This window comes from Alexandromys fortis, unplaced genomic scaffold (assembly GCF_014885135.2).
Source record: "Alexandromys fortis isolate MF-2015 unplaced genomic scaffold, M_Fortis_MF-2015_v1.1 scaffold_335, whole genome shotgun sequence".
NCBI classification, from domain to species: domain Eukaryota; kingdom Metazoa; phylum Chordata; class Mammalia; order Rodentia; family Cricetidae; genus Alexandromys; species Alexandromys fortis.
The window spans coordinates 465910-472067 of NW_026068218.1; positions in this window are offsets into that span (position 1 = coordinate 465910).

Consider the following 6158-nt stretch of genomic DNA (forward strand, 5'->3'; position numbering starts at 1 on the left):
ATTATATTATAATCTCAGAAAAATAAATAGTAAAAAATGTTATCAATGGTTGGTAATACAGAATTCCAAGTTCTACACAAGATACCTTTGTTTTTGGGCAAGTGAGGATACAAGGAAAATTACATATTCAAAATACATTAAAAGAATTCAAAGATATAATTTTTTCTCTGAGTACAATGTAATTTTCTAGGCACTAGGTGTTTGGGGTGTTTTATAGCATGTAATGATGGTTACACTGGATTTACAATTTTAGTATTTTTCTGTATGGTAGTGAAATGTTTTGGGGCTCTGTCAGTTGGTATGATAAGGGTGGAACAAGAAATTCCATGTTGTAGCAGATGAGGGAATAAAGCAGAAGGAGATAGTAAATCCCTTTATTCCTCTTGAGTGGAGTCCTGCCTTGTTTGAAGCATTACAGAAGTTTCTATTTTTCAGGATGTAGATCCCTCTGCCACAGTGCTAGCTGTCCTCCAGTTGCCTCAATATGGGCCATAGTGCTGCATGTCCTCTGGCTGCCTGTCAATGGCAAGGACTTGTGTGAGTGGTAACTTCTGCTAATCCTTCCTTTTCAAGATTAGGATGAAAGGTATACTTGGTGGTTGACAAAGCTGAAAAGAGAAAATAGATGTGGATGTGTAGTTAAGTAATACTAGCCCTACATACATAGTAAGTGTTCCTGCATGTTATTGTATCATTGTTGCCCTGTTTCTGTAGACTGAAAAGACTAAAGGACTATCAGAACAAGAAAAGCGAAAGAACCAGGGGTACTACAAGAGGCTAAATCAGGGCTGAAGGAGATGATATTAATAGTTGAGGAATGCTAAGCAATATCCTACCTCTCCTCCGTGGTTGCACAGTTCTGACTCTTATTTCCCATTCCTCGAAGGCTACTCCATCGCTGTGCTAATACAAGCTGCCAAAAGTCTTCTAAACCTGTGACTCCTGCTAACTTCAACTTATGAAGCTGTCACCTATGAAACAAGGAGTTTTCTAGCTACCACCTAGTATTTCACTTTCTTTTTGCAAGCATATTTGGGCTGCCATTGTCAAAAGCTTCACTTAGGGTGGCATCTGTTGTAAGCCACCATTTGGGGTGACTTCTGCTAAGATTCTGATACAGCAGGTTAATACAGTCCAGGGTAGGGGAGTGAGGATTAGAAATGTTAGTTAAAATGAACAGAGATACAAAAGAAATACAGAGACATGGGATAGTAACGGGAGGGCAACTCTATGGATACTGAATACAGAATTCACCCGCATTAATTTTTCATACACTTTTATACCCCAATAAAAAGGGGAGAGAAAATAAAAGAGTACTTTAACATGACACAAAAGAGAACCTTAATAGTTACTTGCTTCAATATTTAAGACATCAAGCCATTATTTCCTGAGTAAAGTATTTGATGTTTGAGCAGTAAATACACCCAAGACCAAGTATTCTAAAGGCAGCTACTCCCTATGTCAAACCTCTTGGTTAAAATGAAGGAGCAGGAATAGGCTTGGATTCTCTTACCTTTGGTTAGGGTGGAGCATATCAACCTCTATGGGCCATCCTCATGTCTGAAACAATAAGTAACCATACCCTCAGTCAAGATAACCTGTTTTGTAACCCCACCTGTTGTCAACAACTTTGAAAGAGTAAAAATAAGCTCAAACTTTCTGACCTCCAGACAATGTGGAACATGTTGTGGGACAATGGTTTATATTCTGTCAATTATATTTTAAATAACCACTGATTGGCCAGTAGCCAGGCAAGAAGTATAAGCGGGACAACCAGGCAAGAAGTAGAAACAGGGTGACTAAAACAGGAGAATTCTGGGAAGAGGACTCAGTTCTTTCACCGCCACAGGAGAAGCAAGATGTGACCACACGACTGAATGAGGTACCGAGCCACATGGATAGCATATATAAGAATAAAGCACTACTATAAGTTATAAGAGTTAATAAGAAGCCTGAGCTAATGTGATCAATTTTTGACTAATGTAGACCTCTGTGTAATTTTCTCTGGGACTAAATGGCTAGGCGACCTGGTGGAACAGAAAACCCCAACAACAGGAACAGGCTCATATTTGTGTGTATTACAACACTTTCTCATTGGCTTAGATAGCTTTTGGGTTTTGTCTTTATGTTTATCCTCTCGTGACATAATTATAAAAGACATCACCGCAAAATTGCTTATCTATTCCAAGTCTCATTGCATCTGATCTTCTGTCTCCACCATCTCTTCTGTGATATGTTTTCATGGTTTCCATAGTTTGCATAGATGGGTCCATAGGCTAATAGGCACTATTAGGGGCTGTGTTATTGTTGGAAGAGTTGTGGCTTTGCTGTATAAATGGTGTCACTAGGGGTGAACTTAGAGGTTTTAGATGCTCAAACTAGTCTTAATGGCTCCCTGTCTCTTCCTGCTGTTTGTGGATTCAGATCTAGAACTTCTCTAGCACCATGTCTGCCAGAATGATGTTATGCTTCCTGCTGAGATGATAATGTAATGAAAATCTGAATTGTATAACATTCCCAATTAAAGAATTTATTTTACAACAGTTGCTGTAATAATGACGTCTCATACCAGCAATAGAAACACTACAAAGATGTCTCCCAGAATGTTTTCTACATTGCTACTTTTATTTTATTTATTTACAAAGTGGGAAATTACAATAAAATATGTGGCATGGAATTTCCAGTAAACATCTAACATTGATCCTGGGCACTGTCTACATTAAAGATCTTCATTACTGATATTCATTCACTTTTTCCTTATATGATAGTGAGGACCATATTAGTAAATTTTATGTTTCTAAAAGCAGGAATTAGATGATAGTTGAAAATAAATATCAATATAACAGAAAGATATAAACACCAAACATTTCTCATTTCAGAACTGCTATGGATATCTTGAATAAATTTTGTTTATATTTTTTGACCACACTACCTTTTTTATTTTCTAAGTACCTTGGCTTAACTAATACTAGTATATAACCATTTCTACTTAATCTCTGAACAGCTTGTGAGATGGCTGTGAGTCCTGAGATCATGCCTGTGCCATACAGTTCCTTGCCAGGCACAACACAAGTATTAGACAAGAATAGGCAGGATTAAAACTAATGATGTCAAAAGTTTTCTTTCTTTTTCTTTTCTGCAACTGTGAAAATTAACTCAATGCAGAAAAGTTTTTGGATGGGTGATGACTAAGTAGGTAAATTGTCATGTATAAGTCTGAGGACCTGAGTTTGGTTCCTCAGGGTATGTATAATAAGATGAATATGATAAAGTTTCCTTTCATCCTTGCATTAGCAGACACAGTGAGAAAACTCCAGGAGCCCATTTAGACAATGAATGATCTCCAAGCTCAGTGAGAAACACTGTCTCCCTAGTAAATGGAGGAAGACACCTGTACTTTCCTGAGTAATAATCTATATTAGATTGCAAAAGAGTGAGTTTAGTAAGTCTGCAACATGAGAAAGTGAAAGAATAATTAACAGACAGCAGGTAGACAGCAAAACATCCTCAAATCTGGAACTTACCACATCTTTCAGAAATGCCTAGGCAAATCAAGTTGAGGCAGCCAACTGGAGTTCCTAAATTAGAGTCATAGGCAGAGCACAACATATCCATGGATTAGACTGATAAGTGAAAGACAAAATACAAATATCAGATAGAAAGAAAAAACATCAACAACATGGGTGTTTACAAGTTCTGACAGAAATGACTGGAGAGGCCTTGATGTATACCATGATGGAATTCCTGATCCAGATGTCCCTATGAGACAATGTATATGAAAAAGCTTCCAGTGCTTCCTTTTCCCTGGGGGTATTTTTATAACATGGGATAAAGAATAGTAACCATGCTAGAAAATGTTTTATTTTGTAACTGTTCTAAGAAGCCCATTGTTTTTCGTACCCTTAGCTGTTTTCTGTTCTTCCCCATTTTCTGTCTCAGCCTAAGGGAACTAGCCAATCTAGGACAAGGAGTTTTGGAGAACAGGAGTTTAACAGTTTCAATTGTGGGACCAGGGCAATCCACACAGTTCTTAGAATCTACTCTCAGCAATCTCACTACAATTTGTCAGTATAATGTCCAACACATACACCATACACATATATGCACATGTACACACAGTGAATACACACAGAGAAAGAAAAGATTGATTTTGGCAAGTTGATCCATTGATTTCAGGCTAATAGCAGCATAGAACAGAATCTTATGGTACCAGTTGAGATTTATATGTTATTGTGCCTAAGAAAAAAATTGGATCAGAGATATATGAATTATAATATAAATAAAGGGAATTTAAAAAATAAACAAACAAAGAAAGAAAGACAAGATATACTCAGGATGTGAGAGTAACCTAGTGAGCTGGAAAAAAATCCCAGAGCTCTTCAGTAGTCCTAGACCATAGGTTAGTTCTATCCTGTATAAAATATTTACAGAGCAAAAAACTCTTCCATGAATTCTCTGTCTCTTGTATATATCCTCGCGAGGAAATAATTTCCAGCGTTTCTGCAAATTGGTATCTTTATTCTACCTATCTGTCTGTCTGTCTGTCTATAATACCATCTTTTCTTATTTTATATAGTTATCCCCATTCTCACTCCTCCCCCCCTTCTACCCCACCTCTTTCCCACACCTCTCCTCCTCAGAAACAGTAAGGCTTCCCATGGGAATCAACTAAGTCTGACACAACACTTTGAGGCAGGAGCAAAGCCCTCCGCCATATATCTAGGTTGAGCCAGGAGAATCTTTGTTCCATACTCGCAAACTCTGCTCTCCTTCCTAATCCATCCACGGAGAGCTGTGATACAAGAAATTTTTGGGGAGAGTTGAAGAGTGATGGTCAGTCTTCTCTTACTTATGTGTTGATGAATGGTGCTTCCCCTGCCTGAGATGTGCCACAAAACTCTCTATTCATCTGTCAGTGAGAAAGGATGCTTTGGATTTTGTAGAAGGACTTGCCTGGGATCTTGTATTTATCACATAGAGCTTAGTTTGAAACTGCCACGTGACTTAGAAGACAAACGTTAAGAACTTTAAGATATAAAGTGCAAAAAAATAATGAAATATGGTTACACCAATTAATGACAACCAAGCGAGAGAACCAGGAACATACTGGTCAAGTTATCCCATAAAATTCCATGTTATATAGCTTGCTCTTAGATATTTGATCAGTTGTACTGTTAAGAAAATATGCTGGTGATTATATATGATGATTAAATACTTATAGATTAGTGCTGTTCTAAGTCTTCATCAGAAGTTTTTTTTTTTTTTAATGTGAGTGGCTGTTAATGCAGAGACATGCCTGAAATTGAAGTAGAAATGAACAAAATGAGTGTTGTGCCATAGACAGGTGTTGAAATGTGCTTCCTGAGCTCTGGTAGCTAATCTTGCTCATGCCCCCCCCCCCCCCCCCCCCCCCCCCCCCCCCCGTGCCAGGGGCAAGTTTGTCCCACGTTGGGCGCCAAAATGTTGCGGCATAGATTAATGCAGACAAATTGTAATAAATATATACACAGCTTTAATGGAAAAAGCAAACTCACAAAACCAAGGTTCCAGTGGAGGACAGGAAACAGGAAGGGCATGTGAGCTTCTGCTCGCTCAATTTATAAGTAAATGCTCTCCAGAGGCAAGCCCGCCCCAATGGGTTGGCTTAACCCTACAGACAGGAAATCTGGATCAGCACCAAAGCAGAACACTTCAGAAAAGGAAAGAGAAGCAATATAACACCCAGACGATGGGAAGGAGTGATATAAACAGTGTCTTCTGGGCATAACCTGACACTCATGACCTCAGTGAAACTGGTAATTTGCATAAGATTAGGTTTTTCAATATTAAATCATGAATATGTATGTGAGAAGTTCATGCCCTCTCATAGTTCACTAAGAGACTAGTGAATTAATAAGTAACAAGAAGGGAATTAATAAGTAATAAGAAGGAAGAGGGAATCACTTTTTTCAGTTCTGTAGCTACCTTTATCTACTGTTCCATGAACACAATATGTTTCCCTCCACCTATGCTCATGCAACCAACCACTATTATATTCAGTGAGGCACACACACAAAAAAATGACATAAAAGGAGAAGGAGGAGTTCTGGAAAGAATAGTTTCAGCAAGAGAAAAAGAGGTTGAGAGACTGTAGTATAGGAGAGTGTGAAAGTGATCAA